At 40.2% G+C, this 12,813-nt stretch overlaps 1 long non-coding RNA gene across 3 annotated transcripts in view; it reads left to right on the forward strand.

The window, feature by feature from the left end:
- Positions 1-4,070: 4,070 nt before the first annotated feature.
- Positions 4,071-12,813, forward strand: part of LOC112448878 (uncharacterized) — a 42,002-nt gene continuing 33,259 nt past the window's right edge. For 2 of the 3 annotated variants that reach the window (XR_009496472.1, XR_009496473.1), the window contains exons 1-3: positions 4,071-4,131; positions 8,392-8,489; positions 11,520-11,632. This is a non-coding gene — a long non-coding RNA (uncharacterized lncRNA). The remainder of the gene's footprint in view (positions 4,132-8,391; positions 8,490-11,519; positions 11,633-12,813) is intronic. The other variant, XR_009496471.1, reaches the window with a different exon arrangement.

Consider the following 12,813-nt stretch of genomic DNA (forward strand, 5'->3'; position numbering starts at 1 on the left):
AGGTAATGGAATTCCAGTTGAGCTATTCCAAATCCTGAAAGATGATGCTGTGAAAGTGCTGCACACAATATGCCAGCAAATTTGGAAAACTCAGAAGTGGCCACAGGACTGGAAAAGGTCAGTTTTCATTCCAATCCCAAAGAAAGGCAATGCCAAAGAATGTTCAAACGACCCACACAATTGCACTCATCTCACATGCTAGTAAAGTAATGCTCAAAATTCTCCAAGCCAGGCTTCAGCAATACCTGAACCGTGAGCATCCAGATGTTCAAGCTGGTTTTAGAAAAGGCAGAGGAACCAGAGATCAAATTGCCAACATCCACTGGATCATCGAAAAAGCTAGAGAGTTCCAGAAAAGCATATATTTCTGCTTTATTGACTATGCCAAAGCCTTTGACTGTGTGGATCACAATAAACTGTGAAAAATTCTGAAAGAGATGGGAATACCAGACCACCTGACCTGCCTCTTGAGAAACCTGAATGCAGGTCAGGAAGCAACAGTTAGAACTGGACATGGAACAACAGACTGGTTCCAAATAGGAAAAGGAGTCCTTCAAGGCAGTATATTGTCACCCTGCTTATTTAACTTATATGCAGAGTACATCATGAGAAACACTGGGCTGGAAGAAGCACAAACTGGAATCAAGATTGCCGGGAGAAATATCAGTAACCTCAGATATGCAGATGACACCACTCTTATGGCAGAAAGTGAAGAAGAACTAAAGAGCCTCTTGATGAAAGTGAAAGAGGAGAGTGAAAAAGTTGGCTTAAAGCTCAGCATTCAGAAAACAAAGATCATGGCATCCGGTCCCATCACTTCATGGCAAATAGATGGGGAAACAGTGGAAACAGTGTCAGACTTTATTTTGGGGGGCTCCAAAATCACTGCAGATGGTGATCGCACCCATGAAATTAAAAGACGCTTACTCCTTGGAAGGAAAGTTATCGCCAACCTAAATAGTATACTAAAAAGTAGAGACACTACTTTGCCAACAAAGGTCCATCTAGTCAAGGCTATGGTTTTTCCAGTGGTCATGTAAGGATGTGAGAGTTGGACTGTGAAGAAAGCTGAGCACTGAAGAATTGATGCTTTTAAACTGTGGTGTTGGATAAGACTCTTGAGAGTCCCTTGGACTGTAAGAAGATACAATCAGTCCATCCTAAAGATCAGTCCTAGGTGTTCATTGGAAGGACTGATGCTGAAGCTGAAACTCCAATACTTTGGCCACCTCATGTGAAGAGTTGACTCATTGGAAAAAACCCTGATACTGGGAGGGATTGGGGGTAGGAGGAAAAGGGGATGACAGAGGATGAGATGGCTGGATGGCATCACTGACTCAATGGACATGAGTTTGGGTAAACTCTGGGAGTTGGTGATGAACAGGGAGGCCTGGCGTGCTGCGATTCATGGGGTTGCAAAGAATTGGACACGATTGAGCGACTGAACTGAACTGGGACTCCTCCTGAGCCATGTCCACTCCAGCTCCAACCATCCCATCAAAGTGAAACAAAGGAAAATGTTCCAAACAAAAGAATAAAATAAAATCCCAGAGAAGAAAACCATAATGACATGGAGGTAAGTAATATACCTGATAAAAAGTTCAAAGAAATATTCATAACAACCTTCGTAAAACACAGGAAAAGCATGCAGGGATTCAGTGAGGACTTCACCGAAGACTTAGAAAACACAAGAAAGAAACAATCAAAATTTAAGAATACAATAACTGAAATAAAAAATAACCTAAAAATGGGGCTTCCCTGGTGGCTCAGTGATAAAGAATCCACCTGCCAATGCAGTTGACACAGGTTTGATCCCTCATCTGGGAATATCCTACATGCCACAGAACAGCTAAGCCCTTGCCCTATGACTATCGAGCCTGTGCTCTAGAGCCCGAGAGCTGCAAGTACTGAGCCCATGTGCTGCAGCTACTCAAGTTGGTGAGCCTTAGCACCCTGGAGCCTGTGCTACACAAGAGAAGCCACTGCGGTGAGAAGCCCACATACAGCAACTAGAGAGCAGCACCCACTCACCCCAACTAGACAAAATCCTGTGTAGCAATGAATGCCCAGAACAGCCAAAAGTAAATAAAGTTATTTTTTAAAATGCCTTCAGGGAGAACAAAAATAATATTAAAAAATACACTAAAGGAAATCAACAGCAGTTTAGATGATACAGAAGAATCTTGAAGCAAAATGAATAGACTGATTGCTATAAAGAGATTGAATTAGTCAATTCCCCCAAAACAAAGCCCAAGACCAGATGACTTCCCAGGTGAATTACACCAAACATTTAAAGAAGAGTTAATACCTATCCTTCTCAAATTATTTCAAAAAATGGAAAAGGAGAGAGCACTTCCAAACTCATTTTACAAGACTTGAGACCAAAATCACACAAAGATGCCACCAAAAAAGAAAATCACAATGTACCTGGTGAACATAGATGTGGAATTGCTCAACAAAATATTAGTGGATGGAGTTTGGTGCAGTCGCTGTGGAAAACAGTTCAGAGGTTTCTCAAAAAAGTGAAAATGGAACTACCATATGATCTAGCAATTCCACTCCTGGGTCTGTATCTAAAGAAAAGAAAAGAAATATGTTAATTTGAAAAGATGCATGCACCCCAATGTTCCTAGCAGCATTGCTTACAATGGCCGAGGTATGAAATCAACCTAAGTGTCCATCAGCAGCTGAATGGATAAAAAAGATGTGATTTTGGAATATTACTCAGCCACAAAAAGGAATGAAATTTTGCCATTTGCAACAGCATGGATGGACCTGAAGGGTATTATACTTAACTAAAAAAGTCAGAGAAAGACAAATACTTTATGTTATCACTTGTATGTGAAATCTAATAAATGAAAGGAATGAATATATTGGAACAGAAACAGACTTACAGATATAGAGATTAAATTAGTAGTTACCAATGGGAAGAGAGAGATGGTAAGAGAGGGATAAGACATTAAAAGAGACAAACTACTGGGTATAAAATAAGTAAAATATAGGATATATTGTGCAGTACAGGGAATATAGTCAATATTTTATAGTAACTTTAAATGGGATATAATCTATAGAAATATTGAATCACCATGTTGTATACCTGAAATTAATATAATATTATAAATCAGCTATGCTCCAATCAAAATATATTTAATAAATAATTAAACAAATGAACAAACAGAATGACCAAAATCCAGGACACTAACAGCACAGTATCCTGGTGAAGATGCTGAGCTACAGGAAGTTTCATTCATAGCTGGTAGGCATGCAAAATGATACCACCAATTTGGAAGATAGTGGCAGCTTCTTTTAAAACTAATCATATACTTATTGTATGGTCCAGCAATCTCACTTTTTGGTATATCCCTATAGGATTTGAAAATCAGCACATGGATATTTATAACAGTTTATTATTTACCAAAGCTAAAAGCAACCAGAATTTATTTCAGTATGTGAATGGATAAATAAACTGTGCTGCATCCAGACAATGGAATATTATTCAGCACCAAAAAGATATGAACTATTTAGTCATGAAGAGATATGGAGGAAATTGAAATGCATGTTGCTAACTGAAAAAAGCCAATTTGAAAAAGCTACATACTGTGTGATTCTAACTATTTAAACCTCTGCTGCTGCTGCTAAGTCACTTCAGTCATGTCCAACTCTGTGCGACCCCATAGATGGCAGCCCACCAGGCTCCACCATCCCTGGGATTCTCCAGGCAAGAACACTGGAGTGGGTTGCCATTTCCTTCTCCAATGCATGAAAGTGAAAAGTGAAAGTGAAAGTGAAAGTGAAGTCGTGTCCGACTCTTGGTGACCCCATGGACTACAGCCTACCAGGCTCCTCCATCCATGGGATTTTCCAGGCAAGAGTACTGGAGTGGGGTGCCATTGCCTTCTCCATATGAACCTCTAGAAAAGACAAAAAAAAAAAAGTTAGAGATAGCAAAAAAAAAAAAAAGTCAATGGTTGCAGTGGGGAGGAGGGATGAATTGGTAGAGCATAGAGGAGTTTTAGCCCAATGAAACTGTGTTATGATGTCATAATGATGGATATATGTCCATTCTACTGGACAACACCAGGAGAGAACCTATGTATGCTAATGGACTCTGGGGGATAAAGATGTATCAAGGTAGGTTCATCAGTTGTAACTAATGTGACAGCTACTCTCGTGGGGAGGTAATAATGGGGGAATCTGTGTATGACTGTAGTTTCCACTCAATTTTATGTGATCCTAAAACTGATCTTAAAAATCTGTTAAGGGGAAAAAAAAAATCTGTTAAGAAAGGAAAACCGTAAGTCCCATTTCATATTCATGAACATGGAGATTTAAGATAGTATTTCACATTAAAAATATAATATGTGGATATTGTTATTGTTATTGTTCAGTCAGTAAGTTGTGCCCGATACTTTGCAGGCCTGGACTGCAGAATGCCAGGCTCCTCTGTTCTCCACCATCTCCCAGAGTTTGCTCAAATTCACATCCATTGAATTGGTGATGCTATCTAACCAGCTCATGCTCTGTCACCCCCTTCTCCTTTTGCCTTCAATCTTTCCCAGCATCAGAGTCTTTTCAAATGAGTCAGCTCTTCGCATCAGGTGGACAAAGTATTGGAACTTCAGCTTCAGCCTCAGTCCTTCCAATGAATATTCAGGTTAATTTCCTTTAGGATTGACTGGTTTGATCTCCTTGCTGTCCAAGGGACTCTCAAAAGTCTTCTCCGGCACCACAATTCAGAAGCATTAATTCTTCATCACTCAGCCTTCTTTATGGTCCAACTCTTACATCTGTACATGACTATTGGAAAAACCAGAGCCTTGACTATATGGACCTTTGTCAGCAAAGTGATGTCTCTGCTTTTTAATATGCTGTTTAAGTTTGTCATAGCTTTCCTTCCAAGGAGCAAGCATCTTTTAATTTCATGGCTGCAGTCACTGTCCACAGTGATTTTGGAACCCAAGAAAATAAAGTCTGTCACTACTTCCACTTTTTCCTCTTCTATTTGCCATGAAATGATGGGACCAGGTGCCATGATCTTAGTTTTCTTAATTTAATTGAATTTTAAGCCACTTCTTTCACTTTCTTCTTTCTCCCTCACCCAGAGATTCTTTAGTTCCTCTTTACTTTTTGCCATTAGAGTGGTATCATCTGCATATCTGAGGTCGCTAATATTTCTCCCAGAAGTCTTGATTCCAGATTGTGATTCATCCAGCCTAGCATTTCACATGTAACTGCATACAAGTTAAATAAGCAGGGTGACAATATACCCTGATGTACTCCTTCCCCAATTTTGAACCAGTCCATTGTTTCATGTCTGGTTCTAATGGTTGCTTCTTGACCCACATACAGGTTTCTCAGTAGACAGGTAAAGTGGTCTGGTATTCCCATCTCTAAGAATTTCCACAGTTTGTTGTGATCCACACAGCCAAAGGTTTTAGCATAGTCAATGAAAGAGAAGTAGGTGTTTTTCTGGAATTCTCTTGGTTTTTCGATGATCCAATGGATGTTGACAATTTGATCTCTGCTTCCTCTGCCTTTTCTAAATCCAGCTTGAGCATCTGGAAGTTCTTGGTTCACATACTGTTGAAGCTTAGCATGAAGGATTTCAAGCATTACTTTGCTAGCATGTGAAATGAGTGGAATTGTGTGGCAGTTTGAACATTCTTTGTCATTGCCTTTCTTTGGGATTGGAATGAAAACAGACCTTTTCCAGTCCTGTGGCAACTGCTGAATTTTTCAAATTTGCTGGTCTATTGAGTGCAGCACTTTCACAGCATCATATTTTAGGATTTTAAATAGCTCAGTTGGAATTCTATCACCTCCCCTAGCTTTGTTCATAGTAATGTGTCCTAAGGCCCATTTGACTTCATGCTCCAAGATGTCCAGCTCTAGGTGAATGATCACACCATCATGGTTATCCAGGTCATTGAGATCTCTTTTGTACAGTTCTTCTGTGTATTCTTGCCACCTCTTCTTAATCTCTTCTTGCTTCTCTTAGATTCTTACCATTTCTGTCCTTTATTGTACCCATCCTTGCCTAAAATATTCCCTTGATATCTCCATTTTCTTGAAGAAATCTCTATTCTTTCTCATTTCTCTATTTCTTTGCATTGTTCATTTAGGAAGACCTGCTTATCTCTCCTTGCTATTCTCTAGAACTCTGCATTCATTTCCTTTTCTCCCTTGCCTTTTGTGTCTCTTCTTTCCTTGGCTATTTGTAAAGCCTCCTCAGACAACCACTTTGGGCTTCCCTGATAGCTCAGTTGGTAAAGAATCTGCCTGCAGTGCAGGAGACCCCAGTTTGATTCCTGGGTTGGGAAGATACCCTGGAGAAGGGAACGGCTACCCACTCTAGTATTCTGGCCTGGAGAATTCCATTGGACTGTATAGTCCATGGGTTCACAAAGAGTCAGACATGACTGAGAGACTTCCACTTTCACTTCTTATATTTCTTTTTCTTTGGAATGGTTTTGGTCACTGCCTCCTGTACTATGTTATGAACATCCATCCATAGTTCTTCAGACATTCTGTCTACCGGACATAATCCCTTGAATCTATTCATCATCTCTACCATACAATCATAAGGGATTTAATTTAGGTCATACCTGAATGGACTAGTGGTTTTCCATCTTTTCTTCAATTTAAGCCTGAATTTTGAAATAAGAAACTCATGATCTGAGCCACAGTCAGATCCAGGTCTTGTTTTTAATAACTGTTTATAGAGTTTCTTCATCTTTGGCTGCAAAGAACATAATCAGTCTGACTTTGGTGTTGACCATCTGGTGATGTTCATGTGTAGAGTCATCTCTTGGGTTGTTATAAAAGGGTGTTTGCTATGATGAGCATGTTCTCTTGAAAAAACTGTTAGCCTTTGCCCTGCTTCATTTTGTACTCCAAGGCCAAACTTGCTTATTTTTCCGGGTATCTCTTGACTTCTACTTTTGCATTCCAATCCCCTGTGATGAAAAGGACATCTTTTTGGTGTTAGTTCCTGAAGATATTAGTTTTTCATAGAACCTGTCAACTTCAGCTTCTTTGGCATTAATGGTTGGGGCATATACTTGGATTACTATGATGTTGAACCATTTGCCTTGGAAACAAACTGAGATCATTCTGTTGTCTTTGATATTTCATATGCTTTTGCCTTTTCATACTGTCCATGGGGTTTTCCAGGCAAGATTACTGAAGTGGACTGCCATTTCCTTCTCCAATGGACTACATTTTTTCAGAACTCTTCACTAGGACCCATTCATCTTGGATGGCCCTACAGAGCATGGCTCATAGCTTCATTGAGCTATGCAAGCCCCTTCACCATGACAAGGCTTTGATCCATTAAAGAGCTGTGAATATTATGAACCACTTTATGCAAATAAATCTTGAATTTATGTGAAAAAGACATATTCCTTGAAAAGAGAAACACAATGTACCAAAACTTATACAAGAAGATGTAAAAGATCAGAATTTATCTATATCTATTTTATAAAGTTTATTCCTTATTAAAATCTATCTTAAAGAAAACTTAAAATTTGGATGACTTCATTGGTGAATTCTAGCAAACATTCAAGGAGGAAATAATACCTAATGTATACAAACTCTTTCTGAAAGTAGACTATGAAGGAACTCTTCTCAATTTCCTTAATACTCAGATTTGATGGAAACATTAACATCAAAGAAATTCACTGACAAATATCTCACAACCATGGACACAAAAATCTTTAACAAAGCATTAGTAAATTTAATCAGTCAAGATTCAAAAAGGATAATGTGTGGGTGCTAAGTCACTTCAGTTATGTCTGACTCTTTGCAACCCTACAGGCTATACCCCGCAAGGCTCCTCTGCGCATGGGATTCTCCAGGCAAGAATACTGGAGCAGTTTGTCATGCCCTCCTCCAGGGGATCTTCCTAACCCAGGGATTGAACATGCATCTCTTATGTCTAAAGCATGTTCTTTCCTACTAGCACCACTTGGGAAGCCCCAAAAGGTTAATACATCACATCTAAATGTATTTTATCTGAGGAAGACATGGTTATTTTGACAGCCAAAGGTCAACCAATGCAGCTAATAACATTAAAAAGCTAAAGGAGGAAAACATACATCATGATAAATGCAGGGGAAAAATTTACAATTTTTTTTTTTTTACAAAATTCATTATATAAACTCTCAGCAAACTAGAAAAGAACTTCCTAAAATGTTATCTTATTTAAATTTTTGCACTGATTTGTTATACTGAGGCTAAACATGCTTTTATGTGTTCCTTAGAATTTTAGATTTTCTCCTCTACTTAGGGTTTCCTAGGGACTTATTGTTTATCTTATCAATTTATATGATTTTAATAACATGTCATAAAAACTGCTAATGTTCACCAATATCTACTTCTACTCTTTCCCAGGCTTGCAGCTAAGCTATATTTCTCAATTCCTTCCCTATCATCCTTGCATCTAGATGAGACCATGGACCTGAGTGCTGATCAAAGGAAAGTGAACAAAAGTATGTATGTCATTTTCCAACTGATCCTATGCAGTATCTCATCCAAACTTTCATTCAATAACTCCATTTGCCTCACTTTCCCATTTGGTATAAGTCAAGGATTCTGAGGATGTAGAGAATTACAGGTGAAAATAACCTGGATCTCTTGAGTTACTGTCTGTCAGAGAGCCATTCAGGAGGCCCACCCAGTTGGTATACACCCACAGTGAACTTTGTACAAATGAAAAAGAAACTTTACAAAAAGGCACTGAGATTCGGAGATGTCACAGACCAATCGTACTTACAAACTGCATTGCATAGCATAGTTTAGCATAAATATATTCTTTCCCAAATATTTAATCTTGCACAAACAAAAAATATGTAAATCTTTTTTCTTTCCTTTATTCATTCATTCAACAAACATTTTTTTTGTTTGTCTCTTATGTTCCAGGCACTATTCCAGGCACTAAGGGTATAGCAGTGGAAAATTGAGACAAAAATCTCTACATTTATTGTTTTTATATTTTGATGCAGAGATACTGACAGTAAATCATTAAAGTTGTAACATCACATAGAATAGGGACTATGGATGAAAATAAAGTCAGAAAATAAGTAAGGAATATCAGGATGAGGTTTACAATTTTACATAGTATGGTCTGTGAAGGACTCACTGAGAAGGTGTCATTCAGGCAAAGATTTAAGAGAAATGAGAGAGTCGTGAAGATATCTGGAGGAAGAATGACCCAGGCAAACGAGAAAACAAATTTTTAAAAATTCCCAAGGCAGAAGAATGCCTGATGTGTTCAAACATACGTTCAAGGAGCCCAGAATAGCTTAGGCAGAGTGAGAAAAATAGAGGTGACTTCAAGATCATGTGAAAGAAGTAAGATGTGGGTGGCAGACTAGTAAGGCCTTCTGGCTGTTGTGAGGATCTGAGCTTTTCCTCCGAGTCAGGTGAAGCCTTTGTTAAAGGTCTGACATGACAGGCTCTGGCTGCTATGAGGAGCCTGAGCTGCAGCTGTCAAAAGGAAAATAGATCAGTTAGAAACCACTGCAGTCACTCAGGTGATTGATGATGGGGGCTTGGACCAGTGGAATTGCCTGTAAGTGGTGAGAAGTGGTCAGATTCTAGATATATTTTGAAGATAATGGTCAACAGGATTTCCCACTTGGTCGGAGGTGGGGATGAGAAAAAGAAAGAACTGAGCAACTGGAAGAAGGAGATTGTCATTTTCTGAGATGGGGAAGGGGTACATGCCTGAGAAGATCAGGAGTTTCCTGTGGAAGGTGACAGCCTGTGATGTTTATTAGACTTCCAAGTGGAGATGTCAAATGGGCAGTTGGATATATGAGTCTACAGTTCAGGGGAGAAGTCTGGGCTGGAGACATACATTTCCAAGTAGTCAACACTTACTGGTATTTAGAATCATAATTCAAGATGAGATCACCAAGGGGGTGAGCCGAGATAGAGAAGAAGATGAAGGACTGAGCCTCCTTTGGCTCAGAGCTAACAGTCCATATGTTAAATTTGTTCCAATGTTCCAGGGCTCCACTATGCTCTTAGTCAATGGAAACTGGTATGGTGGAATATACTATCTGGGATATGTACTCTGGGAACCATACTGGGAACTCCCTCAGTCAAATCCTGCTCCAGAGTACTCACTACATCAAGAATGTGGCTTTATCTGTTGTGTCTCCTCTGTGATTTATTGTATTCTGTAGACCCTTTGATTTATAATGACTAATAAAAGGGATGCAAGAACTGGCACCAGGCCTGCAGCAAAGAAACAAAGAATGTCATTCTGGGTGTTACATGCAAATTATGAGGTCACTATAAGTGCCTTCACTAAAGTGACAGGAAATGATAAAAGTTAGCAGGCAAAGGGGAAACTCTTTGATATTATGAAATGTGCTGTAAGTACCACTGCAATCTGTAGGGATCGTCCCATAACTGTAATCAGCAGTGGCTCAGAGGAACTGTGAGAGGACACATTTGTGACCTCAAGAGATATAAAGAGCAGAGAACAGTGATGGCCAAGAACACACCTCTCAAGGATGCTGTTGGGCTGATGCAGTGAGTGCTGCCTATTCTCAAATCCCGAGGTACATTTACTCCCACCTCAAACAGAGTGTGGAAACATGTGCCGATCACAGTGACGCCAGACCACCTTACCAGGTTACCTTTGACTTTGTTCCATTCCCTAATGTACAAATCTTTTGTGTTTTATATCATCAAATCCATAGTTTCATTTCTTCATTGTACTTATGCTTAGAATATTTCTAAATCCAATTTATTTCTAGTATTTTTAAGAATCACCATTATTTTTAGCAAATATTCCATATTTATTCAAGCAGATGGATCAAGAAGCAGAAAGTTGAGTTATGTTGTTGTTGCTTTTTAATCCTGAATTCCCCCTTTGGCTGTAAGGACAGTCCTTGGGTATATGAAGGACCAACTGGGGTCCCCATCCTGAGCTCAGTCTCCCCCACCCTGTACACACCTGGACCTCTCTTTATTAGCATCCTTCTAGAAACAGAATGACCGCTGCTGTGTTGGCACTGTGGAAGGGGGTGAGTTGGCACACCCATGAGAGGGCTATGACTCTAGAAAGTACAGACTTAGTCACCTTACACCCAGATTCCTGTTCTCTCCAGGACACTCCCAGTTGCCCTGATGACTTTCCATCTCTTGTTATTCTCAGTGCTGTCCATGTCTCTTTGAGTTTCAGGGTCCTGCATGACCTACTTTTTCAAAGTGATAAATTCACATGCTGTGGTTAGAACTCTTGAATGGGGCCTGCTGTCTCCTCTGCTGAGGGGCCCTGGGTGATAGCAGAGCACAGGGATGTGGTTGAACAAACTGAAGTCTCTGAAGACCAGAACAATAATCCTGTTCTGTCTTGGTTTAGTGTGTCACACAGGGCAACAAGGGCCATCCATCTGGGCCTCACTGTCCTCACCTTTAATGCACCATCTTTAAGATCCTTCCCAGATTAAAGAGTCCATCATTCTTTGATGCAGTATCACGTGGCACTTTATGTTCTCTTTCAGGGAAGGTGGAGTAAGAAAAGGTATTGCCAGAAAAGAATGGATTATCCTAAAAACATTGCTGGAGTGTCATTGTGCTCTGGTTCTAGGAGAGAATTACCTGCTAATGCTGTAAAGTATGCACTGTGTGTAATGAATTAACTCCTCTCCTGGGCACCCAGAATGGTACTGGTACCTACCAGCCTTGAGAGAATCAGAGAAAAGACAGTGAAAACCTTTGTTTGTGTTCAGTGGCTCATGTAAGGAAACTAAGTTGCAAAACTGTGTTAGACTTTGATGGACATTATGTGGCTGGGGCTGTGTGTGTGTCTGTGTGTGTGCCTGTGTATACATGTTGTGCGTGTAAGAGCTGAGACGGGAGGAAATTGCCCTTGAAATAATCCAAAGAAATCCACACAGCCAATGAAGTTGGCCTCTGCACTCTCTAGCGCCATAAACTATGACCCTAAAGTCCTGTGTCCTCCTGTCCATAGGCAAAGTCTGCTCTTGCCATTTCCCCCACCCCTGAACTGCAGGGGTATGACCCAAATTTCTTCTCTTGGATACTGGATGTAAAGGACCACTCCATTATAAAGGGGTGTGGAGGAGCATTTGACTTCTTTCAGATCAGTCTGGAAAATGCTGTGTTCAATGAATTTCTTTACTGCAGAACATTTCAGTGCCTTCAGAGATCAGAGATCAGTCACTCAGTCGTGTCCGACTCTTTTCGACCCCATGAATTGCAGCACGCCAGGCCTCCCTGTCCATCACCAACTCCCGGAGTTCACTCAGACTCACGTCCATTGAGTCAGTGAGCCATCCAGCCATCTCATCCTCTGTCATCCCCTTCTCCTCCTGCCCCCAATCCCTCCCAGCATCAGAGTCTTTTCCAATGAGTCAACTCTTCGCATGAGGTGGCCAAAGTACTGGAGTTTCAGCTTTAGCATCATTCCTTCCAAAGAAATCCCAGGGCTGATCTCCTTCAGAATGGACTGGTTGGATCTCCTTGCAGTCCAAGGGACTCTCAAGAGTCTTATCCAACACCACAGTTCAAAAGTATCAATTCTTCAGCACTCAGCCTTCTTCACAGTCCAACTCTCACATCCATACATGACCGCAGGAAAAACCATAGCCTTGACTAGACGAACCTTTGTTGGCAAAGTAATGTCTCTGCTTTTGAATATGCTATCTAGGTTGGTCGTAACTTTCCTTCCAAGGAGTAAGCATCTTTTAATTTCATGGCTGCAGTCACCATCTATAGTGATTTTGGAGCCCAGAAAAATAAAGTCTTACACTGTTTCCACTGTTTCCCCATCTA

The sequence above is a fragment of the Bos taurus genome, chromosome 11 (genome assembly GCF_002263795.3).
Source record: "Bos taurus isolate L1 Dominette 01449 registration number 42190680 breed Hereford chromosome 11, ARS-UCD2.0, whole genome shotgun sequence".
NCBI classification, from domain to species: Eukaryota; Metazoa; Chordata; class Mammalia; order Artiodactyla; family Bovidae; genus Bos; species Bos taurus.